This window comes from Cervus canadensis, chromosome 33 (genome assembly GCF_019320065.1).
Source record: "Cervus canadensis isolate Bull #8, Minnesota chromosome 33, ASM1932006v1, whole genome shotgun sequence".
Lineage (NCBI taxonomy): Eukaryota > Metazoa > Chordata > Mammalia > Artiodactyla > Cervidae > Cervus > Cervus canadensis.
This window is the reverse complement of record NC_057418.1, coordinates 22,946,300-22,972,740: the sequence shown is the minus strand read 5'-3', so window position 1 is coordinate 22,972,740 and position 26,441 is coordinate 22,946,300. Positions and strand designations below refer to the sequence as shown.

At 42.0% G+C, this 26,441-nt stretch overlaps 1 protein-coding gene across 4 annotated transcripts in view; it reads right to left on the bottom strand.

Moving 5' to 3' along the window:
* The window catches only part of PLEKHG1 (pleckstrin homology and RhoGEF domain containing G1), a 242,103-nt gene that overhangs the window by 116,149 nt on the left and 99,513 nt on the right, over positions 1-26,441 (bottom strand). The window contains exon 1 of one of the 4 annotated variants that reach the window (XM_043456818.1): positions 11,733-11,751. The exons of 2 other annotated variants lie outside the window; for them this stretch is intronic. The gene's annotated coding sequence lies outside the window, so the exon portion shown is untranslated. Of the gene's footprint in view, positions 1-981; positions 1,547-11,732; positions 11,752-26,441 lie in introns of those variants that run through there. One more of the 4 variants, XM_043456817.1, reaches the window with a different exon arrangement.

Here is a 26,441-nt window from a genome sequence, read left to right as displayed (position 1 = left end):
CCGTCAGGCTCGTCAGGCTCCTCTGTTCATGGAATTTTCCAGGCAAGAATACTGGAGTGGGTTGCCATTTCCTACTCCAAATAAATATACATTTTTAGTCTATTAGAACTTTTTTCTTTGAAAGAAAAAGGCATGAAATTACATTTCCTAGGCTCATGTCATAGAATAAATGTGCATGCCAAGAGGCATCACGTGTCCACTGATGTCCCTTAGGATGATGATCTTCCTCATGAAAGTGAGATATCATGTACTAACACCCTTCTGCCTTGCAGGCTTTGTTTACTAAAAATCTATATACACTATTTCAAGCTACTCTCCACCCAGAAAATCTCACCAGCTATAAACTGCCTTGCTATTGTGATATAAACCAAACTGTTAAACAAACAAAAGAGCTCATCTGTTTTTTTCTTTTTCAAGGACTATTGTCAAAGTGAAATAACTTTAATGATAAGCAACTTTGTCTTCACAAATTTAATAAGTGTTTACTGTCAGCAAAAGACATAGGTTTAAGGCAGAGGAAAGACCTCAAGTCAAGGGGATATTAAATGAAAGGAGTATTTTTTGTTAATCATGGAGTATTGAATCTAATAAGAGAAACCAAACTATAAATAACCAATAGTTAGACAGAGATACAGATGTGTGCTCAGTTGCATCTGACTCTTTGCCACCCCATGGACTGTAGCCCACCAGGCTCCTCTGTCCATGGAATTTTCCAGGCAAGAATACTGGAGTGGTTTGCCATTTCCTCCTCCAGGGAATCTTCCTGACCCAGGGATCGAACCTGCATCTCCTGCAGGCAGATTCTTTACCACTAGCTCCACCTGAGAAGCCTAATCAATAGTTACCAGTACTCAAATTATCCAACTGAAAATATAATTCCTCATCCTCTGTTGCACAAAAATGTCCGTACCAAGGTATAACGGTAAGAACGTTAGCAAACAGACAACAAATTCACAACACTTTGTCATGGCTCACCCTCACCTTGCCTATCAAGTCGCAGTTCAACTTCTCCATCATATACCAGTTCGCCATGAAAACCACCCGAGATAGCCTGCAAGGACACACATCCTGGGGACTCTAAAGTCGTGTTGTTTCAGGAGTTCCTCCATGGCCTCTCTTCTCTGTCTCTGTGATAATCATTAGCTCTGTTTTTTTTTACTCTGTTCTTTTATTAGGATATTTTGGTCTTTACTGTCCAGAGATGATGAAATCAAGGCTTGGTTATTTCTGAACTGAACAATTTTTAGATACCAAGCAAGCAATATGTTACAAATAGCCTTTTGCTTTCAATACTAGATCAGTCCCATCTTTAAGGACACCACGGGAGGACTCACTGTGCTAAGCACAATGAACTAATTATCCCCCTAAGAATGCAGACTGTTTCCAGACACATTTTTCTCTGGGAGATAACGCACATCTAATCCATTCATAACTAAAGGCATTCAGCACAATCTATACTTTTGAAAATGCTCTTTCAAAAAATGTACTTGAACTTCTAGAAGGGGCTTGGAGACTCTTTTGAAATCCTGCGGCAGTATTTTCCAAAATAATAATTAAAACAAGAATCTACTATAGCTGCAGAGTGACAACCATGGAGGTTCATAACCTTTATGTGAGCCTGCAAAACCATTTCACATCCTGGCGGAGAAGAGAGACAGCCCCTTGGCCAGCCTTCCTCCGACAGCTCCAAGAGGATGGAGTGATGGGCAGGGCTTAGCTGGACATCTCCAGTTGCACCCCCATGCTGCAGACTCTGAGATAGTGGGCTCAGAGTGATAGTTCTCAGAAGTAATAGCGGTGAGGACATACGCTTGCCAAGGAGATATGGACAAGACACCCACGGTGGCCATGAATCATCTCTGAGCTCATTCTGAACCTGCGCCCCAGCAGCTGCCACCCTTTAAAATCACCACCATCCGTCTTCTTCTTTAATCTTGAGGCTACCTTCAACATCACAGTGGCTGACAGCTGAACCTCTAGGCGTATGATCCGAGAGCAAATGATTTCGTTCAGGGGGAGGCTATTTAATTTCCAGAACTGAAGGGTTAGAGCTTCTATTCATTTGGCCTCCTGAACCAATTCACAAGGACAATCCTAATTCAGGCAGAAATTTGTAAAAGGCCAAGTAAAGAGTTCACTCCAGGAAGGCAGAACTTACTCCCCTCTGTTAACAGAGTTGAGATGGCTTATTACTCTCTAGGTTTTTGTTTATTTGTTTGTTTGTTTTTTTTTTTAAACCAAAGAAGGCAATGAGGCTGCCATCTTAGTTATGGTATTGCAATGGTCTCAAAACACCTGTCTGTTGATATGTGTCCTGGCGTTTGCTTTTCAGAACTTGGCACACACAGCAGTGACCTGCTGACCATCTCCCTTCACACCTTCTCTCTGCATTAACTAAGAGCAGCCACCACTGACTCAGCCTCGCTAACCAGGTACCTAGTTAATGCCAGGTTCCATGCTGGGCTCAGTGAATGGATGTGGCTTTGCCTTCTAGAAGCTCCTGTCTGGCAAGACTGCACAAGCATCAGATAAACAATGACAAGCGTGATAAGTGTGATGAAGCAACAGCTCAGAGGTAACAAGAACTGTGTCCATAACATTTGCTCTATTTTCCTAAACTGGTCTCTCCCACTATTTTCAAGCTGCCCTTCAAGCAACATGAAAAACTGATAGTAACTTCACACTGACAGTAACATCAAGCTGATTGAGGCTGCCTGCACTCATATTTCCCTTTCAATCTTAGAGAGCGAGTGCCGTTGGACTCATCTTTCATCTTATATTTAATTACTTGGTATCCAAGCTGAGCGCCAAGCTTGCTGAGAGTTTTTATGCGTCTAAACACTTGCCTAATTCCCGGTTCCCACAGAGGTACGTGAAGTAACTTGTTTATGTTAACAGAACAAAGGAAAGGAAATAGGCCTGTCTGTTAGGCTACAGGGTTAATCTTAATTAGGCCAAGAAACAAGTGTCACCAAATTTACTTTGGTTTATTCTGAATAAAAATTTTAGAGTCCTTTACCAGTATTAGATGAAAGGAAAAAAAAAAAAAGAGAGAGAGAGAGAGAAAGGAGAAAAAGCCAGAACATTCATATGAGCTGCTTGTAGAAGAGGTGGGATGAAGTGGTGGGGGTGGGGGGGATTCCCTCACTATCCACTGTGATCTAGACTCTACTTTAAAGAAGTATTTATTTATATAATTAAATAAATTTAATTTAAAGTAAAATTGAAAAATAAAATAAAAACTTATGTGAAGGTGGTTCCCTGTGGGCAGACTCTCCCCCGCCTTCATTTTTCCATTTTTTTCCACCCGCCCTGCTCCCTGCTGGCTGGCTTCCAGTTGGGTTTGGCTGACAGTAGACACCAGTATTCTGAGCAGGAGGAGAAGGAAAGAGACGCTTTTCTGCCTTCTGCCTGGCTGATGAAGCATCTGGGGTTTAGCAGTGGCTGCAGCCAAGACACCCTGGTCTCCACGGTTCCAGCTGTCATGGGGCTCTCCTAACTCTTCCTTGTTCCCTGAGCCGTCGGGGTCCCTGCGGGTTATCCCTGAGGACAGTGGTTCAGGTTTCCTGCCGTTGCTGCGATCTCTGGGCGCCACGCATTCCTTGCTGGCTCCCAAGGCCACAGCACCGTCCATGGAGCAGCCCCTTCATTAACCTCTCATTTGAACCAGCCGAGCGAATCCAGTTTCCTGCCAGGACCCCGCTGATCCAGTTTCATCCTGACCCCAGACTCTCTGGTCTGAAAAGCTGATAGCAGTCCAGTTTCACGTGCTTAGTTCGCATGTTTGACCACAGCTTTTCCCTAGGGGGTTTACTGCCCAATTTTCAGCCCTTTTTTGATTTACCGGCTGCTTGATTCAGGTCAATGAAATAAACAGAATCTATTTTGTGCTAGAAATAGATTTTGAATTTAATATCTACTGATATATTTAACTCAACAGATATTTATTGAGCAGCTACTATGTGTCAGGCCCTGTATAAGCGCTAAAGACACAGCAGTGAAGAAAATGCGTAACCACCCCTAACTTTCTGCAGTTTCTTTATGAGTGGGGGCTAGCTGGACGAAAATCCCGTGATAACAGTGTTTCAATATTGGAAAGGTTCTTTGAGGTTTTGGATGGCTCAGTTGGTAAAGAATCTGTCTGCAATGCAGGAGACTCCGGTTCAATTCCTGGGTCAGTGATCTGCTAGAGAAGAGATAGGCTACCCACTCCCGTATTCTTGGGCTTCCCTTGTGGCTCAGCTGGTAAAGAATCCACCTGCAATGTGGGAGACCAGGGTTTGATCCCTGGGTTGGGCAAATCCCCTGGAGAAGGGAAAGGCTACCCACTCCAGTATTCTGGCCTGGAGAATTCCATGGACTATATAGTCCATGGGGTCACAAAGAGTTGGACACAACTGAGTGACTTTCACTTTTCACTTTCAATCTAACTCCTTATCTGGTGTTTGAATGATCACTTACAATAACTCACAAAGTATGCCCAGTCTCTGCTCAGAGACTGTTAGTTACTAGACATTGACCACTGTTCACAGTCCATCACACTTTAGCCAAGCTAGTCTTTATTAAAGTTGTCTATAATCTTTAAAGTATTTTCTCACATGGAGCAGAAGTTCTTCAAGGACCACTGCAGGAAAACAAGACAGATCATACCTCACTTCCGTCTTGAAGTTCGTTAACTATTTGAGATGCTATCAGGTCTCCCATTCATACTTGCCTCTTCATTCAAATATTTATTGAATAACTGCCCTAGGTGATTCCTGGAGGCAAGGGTTCAAGGGGTGGGGGTGGGGAGTTGCCCCTCATGTTGTGGGGTGCATGGGACAGTGCGGAACCCCCAGGAACACCTGCTTCAGGTGTCTCAAGATCTTGCTTTCCTGCAGCTTCCACCAAAAGGTTTTCAGGATCTCAAAAAATCCTCATGCCACTTACCACTGTAAAAAATCCTACAAAGACACTGCTTTTAGAGAAAGCCTTTTGGAAAAGAAATGTTCTTCTCTATCAGGTTTTTAGATGTAGCAGCAGCACTCTGTCCTCCAAAGGCACAGAGTGTGACCGGGGGAGGGGACAGACACTGAACCGTCACACGAACCAGTGTTCCTTCTACCTGAGATTGGATTCTGCAGAGATGGCATGGGGGGAGGGCTATGAAAACATAGCTTGGTCCAAGGGGACCAGGCCTAGTTTGGGGGTGGGGTCAGAGAAGGTTTCCCATGAGAGGAGTGTGTGAACTGACATTTGAAAGCTGAGAGGAAAGAAAGCTGGGGGAAGCCAAGCCAACAGACAAGATCGTCCAGGTCATTTTACTTCCCTTAAGCGTAGATGGCTGGTGTACCTAGCATTACGCCCACGGTGACCACTCGACCTAGATTTTTCTCTGGGCAATCTTGTTTGCAAATATCCTACTGCATACCACAGTTAATAACTATGTTTACTGAAACTCTGCCCCCTTATTAAAGAATCTTCTATTTCCTTCTCTACTCTGGGGTGACCCACCTTCTAATCTGCACACATCAGCCTCCCTTTTCGGGGCTTTTCCTTTATCCCCTCCACACACTGGGCAGAGCCACTTGGGAAGTAACCATGACTGTTCTTGTGCAACCGCCTCGACAGGGCCCCTTAGAAGGTGTGGTTACAGTAAATCACAACTTAAATGTCCCTGCCTGGCATTTTCATCTAGGTATAATCAGATCAAAATGAACACCAAAGGAGCCCGAAGGGGAGAAGTGGTCACGAAAGGACAGCCTGGAGGAGGGGCCCCCCCACTCCACTGCGGTGCTACTTCTAGGGGGTTTAGGGACTGACCCTGCACAGGTGAGCCTTGAGTACAGCCCAGGACCACTTGTTCACCTATTCCAGGACACTTAAAGCCAGGGACGACTTCCTGGTACCACTGTAGCTCCAAACATAAGACATCTGCTTAGGAATCTGCACACTCTTTTGTTTTGTTCTGTTCAGTCACTAAGTGGTGTCTGACGCTTTGAGATTCCCCTGGAGTGCAGCACGCCAGGCTTCCCTGTCCTTCACTATCTCCCAGAGTTTGGCCAAATTCATGTCCATTGAGTCGGTGATGCTATCTAACCATCTCATCCTCTGCCACCCCCTTTTCCTATTGCCTTCAAACTTTCCCCGCAACAGGGTCTTTTTCAACGAATCGACTCTTTGCATTAGGTGGCCAAAGTATTGCAGCTTCAGCTTCAGCATCAGTCCTTCCAATAAATATTCAGTGTTGCTTTCCTTTAGGATGGACTTGTTTGATATCCTTGCTGTCCAAGGGACTCTCACAAGTCTCTAGCACCACAGTTTCGAAGTATCAGTTCTTCAGCACTCAGCCTTCTTTATGGTTCAACTCTCACATCTGTACATGACTATTGGAAAAACCTTTACTATATTTGCCATTGCTTTCCTTTCAAGGAGCAACCATCTTTTAATTTCATGGCTGCAGTCACCATCCGGTGATTTTGGATATTAGGACAAAACAATGTAACCCCCAATGAAAGAAGCTGCTCTGATGTAGAGAACAGACATGTGAATGCAGAAGGGGAAGACAAGAGTGGGATGAATTGGGAGATTAGGATTGACATAGATACACTACTATGTGTAAAATAGATAGCTCGTGGGAACCTGCCGTAGGGCACAGGGAGCTCAGTTAGGTACTCTGGGATGACCTAGATGGGTGGGATGGAAGTGGGGTGGGAGGGAGGTCCAAGAGGGAGGGGATACATGTATACATATGGCTGATCCACTTCATTGTACAGCAGGAACGAACACAATATTGTAAAGCAACTATACTCCAATTAAAAGAAAATGAAGCTTCTCTGAGAATATTGAGGAGTTAGATTTTCATAAGACTCGGTTACTATCCAGTGAAGCCATAGTAAAGACCAGCTCCAAAGCGGAACTTTGTTCAATCCAAACCATCGTTCACCACTTGTAACATGACGCATGTTACAGGGCACAGACCTGGAGCTGGGATGTGAAGAACTGACGCTTTCCTAGACAACTGGGTCACCTTGAGCAACTTACTTACCTCTCTGGGTTCCAGGTTCCTCCTGGATTAGTAAAGTGACAACTCTGGAGCCTGTAGCCTTCAAGAACGCTTTGGCAAACTATTGTACAGAGAATGGATAAATAACAAGGTCCTACTGTATAGCATAAGGAACTATATTAAATATCCTGTGACAAATCATAATAGAAACAAAATGAAAAAGAACAATGTCTGTATGAGTGAATTTGTAAAGCAGTGTATTGTTTTGCTATACAGCAGAAATTAACACAACATTATGAATGAACTACACTTCAATAAAATTAATCAAAATAAAAAACACTTTCCAAATCTTCAAATCTAAGATTCCATGCTTTGGGGCAATGGGTTAACACAATGACCCATTTCTGAATTACACAATATTTCTTGGTGGTTTAGTCACTAAGTCGTGTCTGACTCTTGCGACCCCATAGACTGTAGCCTGCCAGGGTCCTCTGTTCATGGGATTCTCCAGGCAAGAATTACTGGAGTGGGTTGCCATTTCCTCCTCCAGGGGAACTTCCTGACCCAGGAATCAAAACCAGGTCTCCTGCATTGCAGGCAGGTTCTTTACAGACCAAGCTATGAGGGAATCCCAGTATTTCTTGAGGCTCTCATATAACTTGAGGTTCTTAAATATAGTTCCACTATTTTAGTCAGATAACCATGAATTGATACAAAAACCAGGAACATATGGCTTTTATAAAGGGAAATTCCTTTAAATTATCTATAATTTCTCATGCAGCAGAACTTATGATAAGACATCTTAACTCATCTGCTATCAACAGAAAGATTCCCCACAAAAACTTTTAACAATATAATCTGGCAGTAGACCAATGCCTAGTGTCAAGGTCATGCTTTTTACCTATTCACTGACATCATCTCCACTTTCTGCAAAATTGCATTCTGGAAACCAGGTTAGAACATAGATTACAGAATAGCTAATTTTACCGCAGGGTATATAATTTGGGGTTGCACTTTACTCCAGGCAAGTACCTGTCCTAATAATACTCCTGGAATAGAGGTAACATAAAAGTTGATATCACTGAATAACTGCAAAAATTATGCTCCTATAACCTGCAGATAATGGGAAGAATGGCTAGTTCTAAATTACCTAGGGGCTCATTATACTTTAAGTACACATGCAATGATGATGATTGGAACAAATTCACTGTAATGGGTGTCCTGCTTGACTCTCCATGGAAACTGGGTGGTTAAGACTGGGAGAATCTTTATAGTGGTCCCCAACCCAGTTTACTTGTTTTGATTGATGAATGAACTGACTGGCTGATTTTCAAGAGTTCTGTTTAATTGGTTCTCAAAGAAAGAATCCTACCAATATCTGAAATTGGGATTCAGCTCTATTTTCAAGTATACATCTCAGGTTTTGTATGGGCTGCAGAGGATGGGGCTGGAGGTGAGAGATCTGAGGGTAATTCAAAGATTGGTTGCCCTGGGAGAGATGGGGAAGGAAGTCAGGCCTGATAAATAACTATGCAAACTGGCCTCCCTGTAATAGGGAAGAACAAATCTGACTCCATTTTGGATCCATTTCTTTTACCTTAACCTTTGTATTCTACTGCTTTTGCAATGTTCCTAAGAAATGTTGCATATAGCCTGAAGTATACAGAACTGCCCAATCTCAAGACTCTAGCTTTTAAAGATATAACACATTTCCATTCATATGGAGATAAAAAGTTGCAGAACAGAGAATAACATGTCTTGTTGGAAGCTTATAGGAACATTGTGACCTGACCTATGTGAACAGCTGTGATAACAGAGGATTCTGACTCCAAGAAGTTTGCAACAACCAACCACAACCCCTCCCGTTTGAGTATAAAAGAAGCCTCAATTTTTAACTCCAGTGGAATGGTTCTTTGGGACACTAGTCCACCATCTTTTCAGTATGCTAGCTCTCTGAATAAAGTTGCTCTTCCTTGCCCTAACAACTTATCTCTTGATATATTGGCCTGTTGTGTGGTGAGTAGTAGGAGCTTGGACTCAATAACATCACCCCAGCCAACCACACAGCCTGTGAATGTCTTAGAGAAGGAAGAGATTGAGAGGTAAAAAGAAAAGAGAGAGAGAAAGAGAGAGGGAATAGCTATAACATCTTAGCTATGAGATTCTATATAAGGGAAGAAAACATAATAAAAAAGGTAGCCCTTTTCCCATAAAGAGAGAGAAGTGAACATCAGCAGCTTGGGGTTAGGGGTTGGGTGGTCTCCAGGTGAACTCCCAGGGAAGTGTGGAGACCCCAGATATCTCAGGGCAGGGGCCCTGGGAGGGCACACATCCTTGGACAAAGGGCAGTGACAGTACAGGCAGGGAAGTTGGGGAGCCAGGGGGGGGACTACCCAGGAGGAGAGGGAGGGGAGTGAGGTCTGGACCCTGTGTTGATGGGAAGGAACACTGAGCTGGTAAAGTTTAGTCTTCAGTGTGTGTGCTCAGCCACTCAGTGGTGTCTGACTCTTTGTGACCCCAGGAGCCCACCAGGCTCCTCTGTCCATGGAATTTTCCAGACAAGAATACTGGAGCAGGTTGCCATTTCCTACTCTAGCGGCTCTTCCCAACCCAGGAATTGAACCCACATCTCTTGTGTCTCCTGCATCGGTAGGCTGATTCTTTACTGCTACACTACCTGGGAAGCCCTTATTAGTGTGACCGGACCTAGACCCACAGGGCTGCAGAGGCCTGATGTGAGCTGCAGACTCCCCGGGAAGTTGTGCTCCGAGGCTGAGTAGGCAGAGTGTGACCTGAAGACTTGCTGTTTGTCAACACTGGGTTTACATCATTTGAATTGATAAAATACATTTTAAAAATCAAGCTATTTCAAAAATAGAAAAAGGAAAAATCAGGATATTTCACATAAAAATACAGATTTTCCTTCTTGGGGAGGAGATGCCAAAGAAACAGTAAGCCTTGGTTGCCACTAGCCTTGTATTTCCACTCAGCAGCAATGGCTGGAGCTCAGCTTGTTCCCTTCACCTTCACTGCGCACTTCACAGTTTGCCGCAGGCCCCACCCCTCCCATCTGTATCACACTCTTGGCCAATCGCTCTTTTGTAGGACCTGCCTGACTCTGGAGTCTGAAAGCATTTGACACTGGGTCACACTCATGGACGCTTGGACACTACACTGTGTACTAGGTTAGTAGTCTTAGAACAACCAGATTACTAGAAATGATGTTTTAAGAACAATTTATTTCTCTTCAATTTGTAAGTCACATAAAAATGAAGCATGAAGGATTAAATATATCACTAGTTGTTTGTTACTGTATATAAGAATAGACCAAAAAAAGTACCATAAAACCAAAACCATCATGGAAATACTCAGTGTAGTGAGTAAGGGGAAAATGTTTATAGTAGCAGGTGGGAAGAATATTAAAATTACAGGTCAAGAAATTGGAACTGTCTTTTTTTTTTTTTTAAAGATAACTGAGTTAAATTTGTTTCACTTTATTTTTTGGCCATTCCATGTGGCTTGCAGGATCTTAGTCCCCCAACCAGATATCAACCACATGCCTTCAGCAGTGAAAGTACGGAGTCTTAATCATTGGACTGCCTGGAACTGTCTCCACCATTTAATTCCACAAGCTTTTAGTTTCATTTTCCACTCTTACTATTAATTAGAGTCATTATTTTACTAGTACTTTCATAAACCTTTAACATATCAATAAATGTTAGAATTTCCTCAGGGTCTCTATGGAAGAATTACAGTGGTAATTCTTCTTCAGTGATTTGGTAATTCTGCCAAACCAAACATCCAGGTAACACGGTGTCATAGTTTTAGACATTTAAAAATACTGGGACAGCTAGATAAAAACCACAGCCCTGAAAGAATGACACATTGAGTTGTCAGACAATTCTTGAGGGTCCCTTACCCGAACCCTCATCCAAGGACTTGAAGTCAGGATTGATTTTTGAATCACTTCTGAAAAACAAGCCAGGATCAACTACAAATGCTAAAATTCACATATCATATCTTAAGCTCATAGAATACTGGTTTTGTGGTACCTTTTTAAAAAATAATAGGACAGAAGTTAAGACTTAGAACTGGAGATCCTGGCCCCATCAAAATAAACAAGGGCTGTAAGACTGTTTATAAGCAAGAAAAAAAGAAAAATAAAGCAGTCCCTCCTCATTGGGAAGAGCATTTATTCATTTTGACAAGGAGCGTTTAAGAAGATACCCAGAGGCATTAGTTAATCGTCAGCATTTTTCCTAGAAAGGGGAAAAAACCCCATCCTGTACCCCAGCCCGATGTTTCTTTCCTTCTGAACCCTGGAGATAAAAATTTTAATACACAGAAGGCCTCAACAAGGATTTGCGAACGTACCCAAACCCTTTTGAAGAAGCAACGTCTCTGATATGTGATCTCTTCCCTCACATGTGAGGAGGCGGGAGTTGGGGGAGAGAAGGGTGAGGGGGGATAGAAAAACAAAAGCAACTACTCTCCCCTAATCCTGATGTGGTAGAAAAGCAGAAAGCTAAAAGCTCCCCTGAGGGAAAAAGCTCCTTCAGACTGAGGTGGATCAAGCAAGTCTTCAGGCTACTTAACTTGCTGATGTTTCTCTTCATGGTTTTGAGGTGTGTTTACGAGGCCACATGCTTTCAGCACGGGTGAGCCTAGACATTTGGGGTGAAGGCCAGAGCAGAGTAAGGCCTAGAAAACTGAGACTCAGCCCCAAAGAGGACAGACTTGTACCCACCTCTGTCCTCTGGGATGCTCCTCTGGAGACCCCATGACAAGTGTTGGTGAGCAGGGGATTCTTTTTCTCCTCTGCATCAGTAGATTCCATACCATGATTTTGTTTTTTTAAAAAAGTTTTGTTTTGGAAATGGCAACAGGTGGCCAACAGGTACATGAAAATATGCTCCAGACTGCTAGGGAAATGCAAATCAGAACCACAATAAGATACCACCTCACACCTGTCAAAGTGGCTATCATCAAAAAGATAAATAACAGTGAGAATGTGGAGAGAAGGGAACCCTTGTACAATGTTGATGGGACTGTAAATTGGTACAGGCATTGTAGAAAACAATACAGAGTTTTCTCAAAATAACTAAAAATTGAACTACCATATGACCCAGCAATTCCACTTCTGAGGAATTATCTGAAGCACATGAAAACACTGCTGTGCCAAGATAAAGCAACTGACAGACCAGTGAAACATAGATCGCTGATCCCACTGCCAGCGTTTCTGATTCTGTGGGTCTGGGGTGTGCGTATGCGTAGTCGCTCAGTTGTGTCTGACTTGGGTCTGGGGTAGGGCCTGAGAATATCTAACAAGTCAGCAAATGGTATTGATGCTGCTGGTCTTGGGAACATGTTTTAAGAATCATTGATCTATACCAGAAACTAACCCAGCATTGTAAGTCAACTACACATCAATAAAACATTTAAAAAAAAGAATCAATGAGCTAGTTAGTAGCTGAGCCAGAATGAGGCTTCTGCTCTCTTCACTTCACATCTTCCCAATAAATGGTGGGTACCAGCTGCCCTATAACGGGAGAGACAGAGGGAGGTGGGTCAGCTTGCTTGGGCAGCCCGAGCGCAGGTAGGGAATACAGTCCTCCTCCTAATTTAGCTGAGACATTTGGAAGGTTCCTGCTGGCAGGCACATTACACCGTGATTCATTATGATACTGGAACTTGGTTCTAACCTTCTGCACCCACCCCCACACATCACCAATCTGAAACAACACAAAGCTGTTCACTGCCGATAATAAATATTATTCTCACCCTGAGCTATTTACCAAAACTTGTGATCTGAAATTTGGCTCTTTCAAATGCTAAACATAGCAGGAATTAGCAACAAGCAGGGGTCATGGATAATTGCCAGTATTTATTCTCAGAAGAGAAGGATGGTTAGACAATTTCAAAGTTTTCTTTTGTTTGCATTATAAATCAAAAGGAAATTTTTCTGTTTATTTGTTTAGCTGAGAGGATCCATTGCCTTTCATTAAGATTCCTAATAGAGTGAACTCTTCAGAAAGTAGGGACATTATTTAATGACTGTTTAAACTTGTCACATTTAAAACTGCTTCATTTTCCTGCCGTCCCCGGGGTGTTCTGAGGTTTAAGCGACTTAATGAGCATAAGGCATGATGGAGCCTGGCATATACTAGGTGCTCATAGAGTGTCAGGCAGCGCTCAACATTATTGCTCCTGGCATTTAAAAGAGCCCAAGGACTGGCCCGTTTGCTTGGGCAAGTAGATGGGGCCAAAGGGCATGACCTGAGTAAGCAGCAGACTTCATCACCAAGTCTCTCTTCCCCATTAGCAGGGTGATTAGAGACCGTGGACCTCAAACTCATTTATGGAGCATCTACATTTACAAGGCAATTATCTGTTACCCACAAAACCTTATAGAATGTCACTTACTGAGCCAAAGCATCTAATTGGAATACTTGCTTAAGCATTAGAGACCTCAGGAAAATATTCTAGAGAAGAGTTAGGTTAAATTATTTTTTTTTTATTTTGAAAGAAGTATAAATCCATAAGAAGTTGCCAAAAAAAAGTACAAGGAGTTCTCCTGTAGCCTTCACCCAGTGTCCCCCAATGCCAACAACTTGCATCACTGTTGTATGGTAGCGAAACCAGGATGTTGACATCGGGCCAGTCCATAGAGCACACTCAAATGTCATCAGTTTTGAGGACAGTTACAGTTTAGTTTTGAAGGACATAAGAACAAAGAAAGAGATGTGAAGGCAATGAACACAATCACTCTCACCTGATGTTACTTTGAAATGTGACTTTGCATGTACTAGTTATGAGAAAAAGACAAATGTTAAGGTCATAAATTGTATAAATTATGACTCTCCCTGAAAAAAAAACTTAATTTTTTTTTTCAGAGACTGAGCTTAATGACTGTAATCAGATTAAACTGTTTTCCAAATCATTTATAGATATGAGCATTTATGGGTGATGGGCTTCCCTGGTAGCTCAGCAGTCAAGACTCCACCTGCTAAGCAGGAGACAGGGGAGACCTGGATTTGTTTGATCCTTGGGTTGGAAAGATCCCCTGGAGAAGGAAATGGCAACCCACTCCAGTATTCTTGCCTGGGAAATCCCATGGAAAAGGAACCCGTCAGGCTACAGTCCATGGGGTCACAAAATAGTCAGACACCACTTAGTGATTAATGACAACAACAAGCAACAATGGATGAAGCCATTTAGTCTCTTTTAAAGTGACAGGTAAGCTCGAGACTTGGACACAAATCCGAACCCTGCCCAAACATACTTCATCTGTACAACTGCTTTAAGAGGATAAATGAGCAACTTTAGAACTTTCTATATTGCCTGGCTTTGAATAATTGGATTTTGTTACATTTCTCCATATTGTGTTCACTATAAATCAGTCTTCTTTTCCCTTGAGCATACTCTCTTTTCTTACATATGTATTTGGCGCTATTAAAATGGAATATTTCAATTAGCTGGAATAGGGTATTTGAATAATATATAGTCAGGTTATGGAGTCAAACCATTCATCTTCCTTAACCAGCAACTATCTTTCAAAATTGATAGCAACACAAGGTAGTTCAAACTGACCTACCAACATTTGGTCTTTATCTGAAATATAAAAAATAAAATAAAAATAACTAAAAATAAAAAAGAGAAAAAGCATCAGTAGCCCACCAGAAGAACAAAATGTCTTCAAAATTTCATAAGAAGCAGATTCTCCAGGTCTGTCAAAAAGGACTAGAACTACTTTTTTAAAAAACTTTTTATATTAACAATTAACAATACTGTGATAATTTCAGGTGGATAGCAAAGGGATACATATACATGTATCCATTCTCCCCCAATCTCCCCTCCCACCCAAGCTGCCACATAACATTGAGCAGAGTTCCCTGTGCTATACTGTAGGTCCTTGTTCGTTATTCCTTTTAAACACAGCAGTGTATCCATGTCAATCCCAAACTCCCCAACGAGCCCCTCCCCAATCTTTCCTCCTTGGTAACTATAAGTTCAGAAAACGACTTTCTTGAGTGGGTAACAACGTGATGACATTTTAGATTCTTCACCCTAAAAAAGTGTCTTTGGTATTAGAAAACAAAACGCAGCATTTTCCCTTTGCACGATCGGAGCTGTCTGTGTCAATCTCCCCCCACTGAGGCCAGCCAGAGTAAATAGATGTTTCAATGGGTGGAGAAGTCACACTGGCCTCCACTGGTACACAAAGAGCTGACAACCCCTGCTGGGGTCATCTGAATTCTAAAATGACCAAGCAGAACTATTGTAGAAGGCTCCTCCCTTCTAGGGCCAGCCTTGGGCAAGATTTCGAAATATGAGGAAACTTGTCCTGGACCACACTGGCCATCTCTCCATCCCTAGGCACCCTGACTTACATCCCAGTTGAGTGTCTTGAAATCTCCCCACTCCCTGGTCCAACCCTGCCCACCCAGGACTCCTTCCTTCAAGGCCTGGGGCCCTAAGTTCAGCCCCCCTCAAAGATTCTGAGGATGCGGAGACACGGATCAAATAACCTGCCTAAGGCACACAGTTAGAGAGCTGGAGGCCTGATTCCAAGTTTGGTGCTCTGTCCATTGCCTACAGCACATCAAATTGTTCTCTGGCCTAAGTGATTAAAAATTTACTATTTTATTCATATTTTTAAGCTCGAGAATTGACAAATTGTAATTATCTTTATTCTTTCAGAATCAAATCATCACATACATTTTCTTTCAGCTCCTGGAGGAATTTTTATTTATTTATTTTGTATTGGGGTGTAGCCAATTAACAGTGTGGTAACAGTTTTATGTGAACAGTGAAGGAACACAGCCACACATGTATATGTATCCATTCTCTCTCAAACTCCCTCCCAATCTGGAGGAATTTTTAAATGCTTTAAACTGTTAGTATATTAAAAGGACTTCTGATACTAACATGGTTCCCAAATAATCTTTAGCAAAATTTAGCACACTTTATATGTACACACACACACACACACACACACACACACACACACACACACACACATAAATTGGAACCCACTGAAATAATTAAAATTTTTTTTCATTGGCCATAGCATAATTTTTGCATCTTTTCTTGGTAATTCAAAAGTAATTTTACTCTTGGAAATACAACAGTCTTACAGATCACAAGAGACAGTCACTTCTGTAGCAGCTTCCAAGTTTGATTTCTGAAATATCACCCATATACGCCATCTCAACATACAAAGAAAGCTCACCTGAGACTTTTGTCCCTTGTACTGCACAGATGATTTCTTATATCCCTGGACTTAAAAAGCACTTGTAAAATGATGCTCATGAATCGGTGATTTATTTTTCAAATCCTGGTTAGCTAAAGACTCTTTTTGTGCATTTTGCATAGAGATGCTGTTGTTCAGAAACAAATCCACACAGTGAGATCCAACAGAGCTGAGGAAAAACAGACCCTGGACTCAGCACCAGTGCTGCCTGAAGAAAAGAGAGGTGTGCGTGCCTTGGTGTGATGTGTGTGTCTGTGTGTATGTGTGTGTAACTAGATAGTCAAAGTGTTTAGTGCAAGATTAAGAAGTGTCTAAATTCCATCCTCTGATTTCAAATGAAAACTGCAGATTTTTCCCCAGAGCTGGCAGCCTGCCATCACCACGGGGCTTAAAGCAGCTCAGGGCTTTGGGGAGAGGAGGGAAGAGACTTCATACACGGAGCGCTCACTGCCCGCGGCATCACCTTCGGTCTCCTGGTTTTAGCCTAAATTCCACTGCCAGACTCCCTAGACTTTCAACTTAAGCTAGCAAAGAAATAATTAAAAAGATATATGGGCTTTTAAAAGTAGTTACAGGGGAAAGACATTCTAAAATATTCTCTGTGATCTGAATTCTCATCACAATCTTGATATATAGCAGAGGCTCTGGACACTATTTAAGGCTAATACTAGTTCTCTGCACTCTTTGCATAACTTACATAAACATATCCCAGATTCATTTGACTGGCTGTGAAAGTGGTCAAGAAAATGATAAATTAACATTTTTTTAAGGTGAAGGTTCTATATTTGAACTCTTATTTTTTTTTTTTTTAGTTTTATTTTTTGACTACACCCTAGTGTGGCAGGTGGGGATCTTAGTTCCCTGACCAGGGATTGAACGGGTGCTCCCAGCGTCGGGAGTGCAGAATCTTAACCACTAGACCACCAAGGAAGTCCCCTGAATTCTTATTTTAACACTTCTTCCCCACTTTCTTCCAGACCACAGTGACTTCAATAAGCACCTTGGGTCACTTTATAGATATTCTCACACAAAATCTTCTCCATTCAAGAGGGTCACATTGTATTTTCAAAAAAACTTCAACAGCCAGATAGAGTTTCTCATGGAAACTCTCAAGTCGGACATCTGCAAAATAGCAATCATGGATATTGGTGCCTTTGTATTTGTTCACCATCACAATGAACACTTGCTAGTCCTCCTTATAAGAATTACAAAGTCTCACCTGGTCCCTAAAACTCAAGTGTCCCCATTTCAAAGCTGGGCAATTTGAGGCTTAGGCAAGCTATGTAACAAGTTCAAAGTGACTCAAGTGGAAATCCAAGAGCCAGGATTCTGTGTTCTTAACCCCTGCCTTATACTTTAACATTTCAAGCAAAGGAGAATCAACAGTTTTCTCTACAAGGAAGAAATATCTTCTGCAGTCTAGGATCTTAGTCTACAGATTAGTACTATATTTCTAGTGAATTCCTAACATATTAACATCTAACATCCTTATTTCAAACTAAGATCAACTAGAGGCAACTTAGCATCAACAAAACAAAAAATAAAAACATCAACAAAAGAAAACAAAACCCAAAGGGGGACAATGTGTTATAAAGACAGCTTTTAAGAAGTGTTTTGAAAATGATCAAACATGAAAAAATTATGTTTGTGAAAAACATCAAGCTAAATCCAAGTTCTGGAAGCATAAAGCATTGAGCAACTTCTTTGTAAAGAAAATGGAAACCAGGTCGATTTTTCAAGCAGGACAAATATTGTTCTTTGGAACGGAAACTTGTTGCTGAATCTCACCATGGAGCAAAAGGCTTATAAACTTTAGAAAAAAAATAAAGTTCACATGGAAACAAAAACACAACAGAAACTTCAATATGGAGACCGACAGACACTGCACGTCTTCCCAATTATTTTCAAAGCCATTGTTGGCTATTCAAATGTCCGTGGAGAAGTAATAAAATACCAACAATTCTGGTATTCCAGGGGAAATGCCTACGCTCAAATTTTTAAACTTTGTTTTTGTAAAATTTACAGAGACGATTAATGGAACTGATGACTTATAAGACAGCTCCGGGAATGGACTAGAAAACCTCTAAAAGATGCGAATCACTCATTCATGGGGACCACATAGTAATATGGGTTTTTACTGTGTGCCAGGTACCACTTTTATGCTTTAAAAAAGTTAACTCATTTGTTTAGGGGAGAATGGATACATGTATATGCATGGCTGAGCCCCTTTGCTGTCCACTTGAAACTATCACAACATTATTAACTGGCTGTGTTGTTGTTGTTTAGCCACCATGTCATGTCTGACTCTCTTGTCACCCCAAGGACTATAGCTTGCCAGGCTCCCCTGTCCATGGGATTTTCCAGGCAAGAATACTTGAGTGGGTTGCCATTTCCTCCTCCAGGGGATCTTCCTGACCCAGGGATTGACCCTGGGTCTCCTGCATTGCAGGCAGATTCTGTACCATCTGAGCCACCTGGAAAGCCCCATTAACCAGCTACACACCAATAGAAAATAAAAAGTTTTTTAAAAGATTAGTCTTTTCTAGGGTTTCATATAAATTGAATCTGTATATAATCTTTTGTGTCCAGTTTTATTCAGAAAAATTATTTTACAAGTCATTTGTACTGTGTGTATCAGTGGTTCTTTTAGTATTTCACTGTACGGATATATCTCAATTTGTGCTTCCATTCACCTTCTGATGGACATTTATGTATAATAGTTTCCAGTTTGGAGCTAATCTGAATAAAGCTGCCATGAACCAAAAAGAATTAACTCATTTAATTCTCATAACAATTCTAAAAGGTAGGTATTGCTATCCTATTTTGCACTTAAGAAAAATGAGACACACAGGAGGGAAGTAGCTTTCGAAGTCATCTAACTATGAAGTGGTATAACTGGTATATAAGCCAGACAGTCCTGGGGCTGAAACACTTACTCCCTCTGCTACACTAATTCCCAGCAGCTGAGCTCTGCATGTAAAGACAGGGATTGTCCCCACATAACTGGACTATTAGTGGGTAGGAAACAGAAATAGCTGTCATGTTTCTTCTGCAAAGGCTCTTATATAGACTAGACTTGTGACACCTCTGTCTGATGGTTCACAGCCCAGTTCAAGAGTGAAAGCTCCTAGCTAACCTGTGGGGAGCATGTGGAAAGATGAAGATGAGTGAATCAATAAATATACACAAAGCGGTACCAATTTGATGGGGAATGACTTCTAAACTCTTGTTTGATATAGCCTTCTTTTTTTTTTTTTTTTTTTTTTTTTTTTTTTTTTTTTTTTTTTTTTTTTTTCCCAGTGGGTTTGTCATACATTGATATGAATCAGCCATGGATTTACATGTATTCCCAATCCCGATCCCCCCTCCCACCTCCCTCTCCACCCGATTCCTCTGGGTCTTCCCAGTGCACCAGGCCGGAGCACTTGTCTCATGCATCCCACCTGGGCTGGTGATCTGTTTCACCATAGATAGTATACATGCTTAGCCTTCATTTTTTAAAGTGTTATTTGCATCTTTTACCATTTCTGATGGTAAAGCATCTGCCTACAATGTGGGGAACCCAGGTTCGATCCCTGGGTTGGGAAGATCCTCTGGAGAAGGAAATGGCAACCCACTCCAGTATCCTTGCCTGGAAAATCCCATGGACGGAGGAGCGTGGTAGGCTACAGTTCATGAAGTTGCAAAGAGTTGGACATGATGTGACAACTTCACTCACTCATTCACTCACCATTTTACTTTGCCTCTCAAGCCAGTCCCAAGCTCCCAGAGATCTTGACCTGGGCCATTCATGGTCCTGTATCCCGCTCATGGCTTTGTGCAAAGCAGATGCTTCATGGATGTGCCTGTGTGATTTACATGTGCTGTGGTCACCCTCCCACAGAGGCTGAGCACCAAGCTGGCTCTTCGTGGAAGTGAGGCATGATGTGTGGAGAGGGGCTGAGAAGGCAGCCAAATGTTAGAGAACAAAGCTCCGGCGGCTGGGAAGAGACAGACCTCACGGGGAGTGGTGGGCTGATCCAAGGAAGTACTGGACAACGACCAAACGGGGTAGTTACTGATGCAGGACCTCAGAGTCTATCCCAGGGAATTCAGAGACTCTTCCATAGCCAATTTGGATCACTGGCTCATGACGCAGGGGAGAAAAACAGTCTGCCAAAGGCTTTGTTTGCTGACACGAGAGCGTCCAAGTCCCAGGGTCAAAGAGATCAGAGAAAAAAAGTCAAAGTCTAGAATCAGTTTCCGGGAATGGAGGAGACAGTGCTGAAGTCACACATTTTACTTAATAATATTTTATTATAATGTGCTGCATGGGAGGCCACCAGTATGCAAATACATCTTCACACTCTTCTGACAAAGCAAGTAGAAGCATAAAGAATTACAGAGATAGTGAACCAAGTACATTCACTTCTGTTCCCTAGTCTAATCAGCTCTGAGGAAGCTTCAACAAGTTGCCACCACTTTTTCAACAGAACTAATCTCACATCCTGAGTCCAGAGAGAGGAATATAATCAAATAGAGAAGTGCATGTGGGGATAGAGCTTAGCAGGGGGTGAAGCTGACCATGACCTGGATTGAATCTGGCTGGAAAAATCATTCAATAGTGTATAGGTGGGTAAATTGTTGAACCCCTTTGGATCCCAGTTGCTTCTTGTGTAAAATGGGGACAATCTGGCACTTACTGCATATAGTTGAGAGGATTAAGAGAGACACTGAGTATAAAGCATTCATCCAAATGTCCAGATGTTACTCAATCATATCTGACTCTTTGTGACCATATGGACTGTAGCCCGCCAGGTTCCTCTGTCCACGGAATTCTCCAGGCAAGAATACTGGAGTGGGTAGCCATTCCTTTCTCCAGGGGATCTGCCCGATGCAGGGATCAAACCCAGGTCTCCCACATTGAAGGCAGATTCTTTACCATCTGAACCACCAGGATACATGTAGATATCTTCAGACTTGTGTTTTCTTAGATTCTATATTTGTCCATTTTGTATCCATTAATTCATTGGAAAAGACCCTGATGCTGGGAAAGATTGAGGAGAAAGGGGTGGCAGAAGATGAGATGGATAGCATCACTGACTCAGTTGACATGAATTTGAGCAAACTCTGGGAAACAGTGGAGAACAGAGGAGCCTGGCATGCTGCAGTTCATGGGGTCACAAAGAACTGGGTCGAGAAGATCCCCTGGAGAAGGGATAGGCTACCCACTCCAGTATTCTTGGGCTTCCCTTGTGGCTCAACTGGTAAAGAATCTGCTTGCAATGCAGGAGACCTGGGTTTGATCCCTGGGTTGGGAAGATCCCCTGGAGAAGGGAAAGGCTACCCACTCCAGTATTCTGGCCTGGAGAATTCAATGCACTGTATAGTCCATGGGGTCACAAAGAGTCAGACACGACTGAGTGACTTTCACTTTCACTTCAGCGACTGAACAACAACAATCGTAGGGCCAAACAGCCAGAGTTGTTTACATCTCCCCTGTGATCCAGAGCCTACACTCTGAACCATCCCCTTATCTAATTCTCACACAAAACCCCAGGGTTAGGTATCAGACAAGCAGGGGAAGCCCCCATGCCTTAAGACCAGCTAGAATTATTCAAACTAGCCAGCCCTAAGCTGTGGACCCTGTCCTGCATGGGCAGCCCCACAGAAACACCAATCAAGTCTGACCTGGGCTTTCCTCTCATTTCTTTCTGCCTCCTGGACAAAACTGGTATGTCCCCATGTAGCCTTACATGGCATGCCAGCACCTCCACCCTTGGGAAATGTGAGTAATAAGAATCTTTTAGTGGCATTAGTCTCTCCATGTTATCATTTAGTCACTTCCATAAACTAAAATCCCATGAGTACAGTCACTGAGATGATGGACCTTATAAGCAATTGCTATAAAAACTTTTACATAGGCCATAAACATAATGTTAAGTCTATGTGTCTTCTTTCCACCTTTCCTTTTCTTACTGTCAGTTTCAGAGTTTTGGGCTGAATCATGACAATGGCCTCCTTAATATATTTTGTTAAATTCAATCTCTTGGTTCCTCAAGCCATATCTTTACATAGCTCTCTTTTAAAACTCAGATTGCAGGTTTACACTCTGCCAAGAAAGTTTGATATAGTTCCAGGTGGTCTGCAGCTCAAGTCCACACTCCTTACCTTGGGAGTTAGCCTTCTAGTGTCTGGCCAGGTACTGCAGCCACATGAGACTCCTGAACACGCCCCATGAGTCCTGCCAGCTTTTCACACCTCTGGGCCTTTGCTCAGGCTAGTGTCTGCCCGTGGGATGCTCTTCCCACTCTTCTCTAAGTATGGCACATGTGGCCTCTGAGTGAATTTGCTTCTATACTATAATTGCCCTGACAGTAAATAACCAAATTAATTTCAAGCCTTTGGTTTGACTTAGGGAAAACTTCATGCATGAGAAAAGGTTGGAAGTGTAACAAGAGCAAATATTTACTTTCTATTAGCCCTAATTTCAGAGTTGACAATACCTTCAATGGTTTGGAAGGCCCAAATCAAGTTCTATCTACTGGGGAAACTGTACTATCTCTTAAATTAATCATTCCTTCCTCTGATATCCATTTACCATGTGTTTAATTCTGTTTATTCATATTATATTTGTTGCATTTCTTCACCTTTGTTTTCTCTAGGTCACAAACACTCTTTTGGGGTCAAGGATAAGCCGTAGATAGATTTTAAAAGCTGTCATCACAGGAAAAAAAAGAATCTGCAACTACGTGTGGTGTTGAATGTTAACTAGACAATAATGTGGTGATCATTTTATAACATATACCAAAATCAAATCATTATGGTGTCTGTCAATGGTATATGTCAATTATACCTCAATTTTAAAAAAGGAGAAGCCTTAGTAATTCTTTAATCTTTAATAATTCTTTAATCTTTCCAGCATGCCCATTAGTATTACACATAAGCAGTTCAGTGAATATTTATTGAATCATAAGCCCTATGATTATTCTAATTAAAATAAGGGGCTCTTATCAAATGGTAATGATAGTTAATCATGGGGAAATATGGGAAAAGGGATACATAGCTTGTCTAAACTAGTACAATTAGTACAAGTCAGAGTATAACAGTCTATTAAATCCCATCAGAAAACAGTCACAGATATAGTAAATTATTTTCAATCATTACCATCATATTTAGTCATTACCATTCATTATAAAATGGAGTTAATTTTAATTTTGGTTTATAAAGACAAAACAATTTCAGCTTATCGGTAAAACATACACCAAGCTGTGATTTCTCAGGGTTCATTTTACCCTTGCCTAATGTTGCAGCCAAGAAATTAAAAGATGCTTGCTCCTTGGAAGGAAAGCTACGACAAATCTAGACAACATTTTAGAAAGCATACACCTTGCTTTGCTGACAAAGGTCCACGTAGTTAAAGCTATGGTTTTACCAGTAGTTGTGTACAGATGTGAAAGTTGGACCATAAAGAAGGCTGAGTGCTGAAGAACTGATGCTTTTGAATTGTGGTGCTGGAGAATACTCATGAGAGTTGTCCCTTGGACTGAAAAGAGATCCAACCAGTCCATCCTAAAGGAAATCAGTCCTGAATATTCATTGGAAGGACTGATACTGCAGTTGAAGCTCCAATACTTTGGCCACCTGATGTGAAGAGCAGATTCATTGGAAAAGATTTTGATGCTGGGGAAGATTGAAGGCAAAAAAAGAAGAGGGTGGCAGAGGATGAAACAGTTAGATAGCATCACTGACTCAGTGGACACGAATTTGAGCAAACTCTGGGAGATGCTGAAGGACAAGCAAGCTTGGCATGCTGCAGTCCATGGAGTCACAGAGAATCAGACACAACGTAGCCCTGAATAACAATAACAACACATGGGGTATGAGTAAAAACTCCAGTTGGAATTTAAAGAAGCCAAACAAGCTACCTGAAACTTGTCCCACTCCTAAAGAAGGAGATGGGCCAGCTAAATAGAAGTCCAGATCCACCCCTGGTCCCCACTCCTTCAAGCCTAGGCTGGAGCTGAGTGAGAGAATCAGGTGTGGGTAAACTCATATTCTCTTTAGTGGTTACCTAAAATTTTCCCCTAGGTCCTCAATATCTGGTGGTGAGCTGACTTTATCATTTGACTCTGCTCCCAGCAGAATTGTTGAAAAAAGAAAGTTGGCAGAGATTTATAGCTACCTTTTCTTACTAGCTGGGTGGTTGAGCTTGGAAAGGAATGAGAACCATTCCATTCACACACAGAGGAGCTGTTCCCTAGCCGACATGATGAGGGAAATGGTGGTTTAGAAAGAATCTTAAAAATTACTCAAAGATGATTACAGGCTGCCACTGAGAAATGAGGAAGGAAAGGCTTTCTTTTCGACTATAGGGTGTAGAGTCCTACAGCCAGAAATTATTATTTTATATTGAGGGCAATGGTAGTCTGTATGCCTTTGAAATGTGAAAAGCAATAATAACTTACCCACCTGGTATGACTTATAAGGCATCAAGATAGATTATACAGCCTGGCCATGAAAACGAGGCTCCTGACTTGATAACATTTTGTAGTTGATGATTCTAAAGGCCCTGCCATCAAAAATAGTCACTGAGTGCCAATCATAGAACACTGACCACGGTGGATTTAGAGTATCAGGCCAGAGGGCTCTAACTGGGCACATCACCTAAAGGAGGACCATAGGACAAGTGAATGGTGGGTGCAGCCTCTGCTATGCTGGAAATGAGTGACATGGCCAAGTTTTTCAGGCATTCACAGGCACTTCATTGAGGAACAGAATTTCTGAAAGAGCACATACACCAAAATGGACATGATTTCACTCAACAATGCAAGTCACTTTGTTGCATATTTAAAATATGCAACTGCAAATGAACTTATCTATGAAACAGAAACAGACTCACAGACCTAGAGAACAGACTTGTGGTTGCCCGGGGTGAGGGAGGGATGGATTGGGATTTGGGGATTGGCAGATGCAAACTGTAGTACGTTGAATGGATAAATAACAAGGTCCTATGACCAACCTAGATAGCACATTAAAAAGCAGAGACATTACTTTGCCAACAAAGGTCCATCTAGTCAAGGCTATGGTTTTTCCAGTGGTCATGTATGGATGTGAGAGTTGGATTGTGAAGAAAGCTGAGCGCTGAAGAATTGATGCTTTTGAACTATGGTGTTGGAGAAGACTCTTGAGAGTCCCTTGGACTGCAAGGAGATCCAACCAGTCCATCCTAAAGGAGATGAGTCCTGGGTGTTCATTGGAAGGACTGATGCTGAAGCTTAAACTCCAATACTTTGGCCACCTCACTCGAAGAGTTGACTCATTGGAAAAGACCCTGGTGCTGGGAGGGATTGGGGGCAGAAGGAGAAGGGGACGACAGAGGATGAGATGGCTGGATGGCATCACCGACTCGATGGGCATGAGTTTGAGTAAACTCCGGGAGTTTGTGATGGACAGGGAGGCCTGGCATGCTGCGATTCATGGGGTCGCAAAGAGTCGGACACGACTGAGTGACTGAACTGAACTGAACTGATAGCACAGGAAACTATATTCAATATCCTGGGATAAACCATAATGAAAAGAATATGCAAAAATGTGTCTGTGTGTATAAATGAATCACTTCGCTGTACAGTAGAAATCAACACAACATTGTAAATCAACTATACTGCAATAAAATTAGTGGAAAAAATGAATGTGGGAAAGTTTGTTCTTGGTTAGATGTTGAGAAAGTAGGCTGGGAATCATCTGCAGCAAAGGTATCCTTTGATGACTTATTTCCAAGTCCTCATCAAGGCCTTCATTTCGCATCCCTCCTCCTTCTCATGTCCTTCACAACTTTTGAAACAGTCAAAGCATAATAAGAGCACATTTTAGTTAAGTGTGGGCTGCCACATAAACATACATGTACATCCTTGGTTATCTGGACAGAGCTATATATATCTGTATATATAAATATAGTAACCATATAAATATATAAAAATAAATATATAAATATACAGGTATATTTTGTATTTAAAGATGAGCCCTGTGAATCACCCCAATCCACCCTTGCCTCCAGTTTCCCTACTTCAGGGAGGTGTCAAAAGGCTTCTTCAACTTGCAAGAGTTTCTGTTTCAGTTTGACTGCTCTTAATTCCTGAGCCCAACACCGAGAAAGAGTAATGAGGTCAACAGCGCCAAGAGTAGCTATGAGCTGTTTCACGTCACACTACTAAGCAGTTGGGA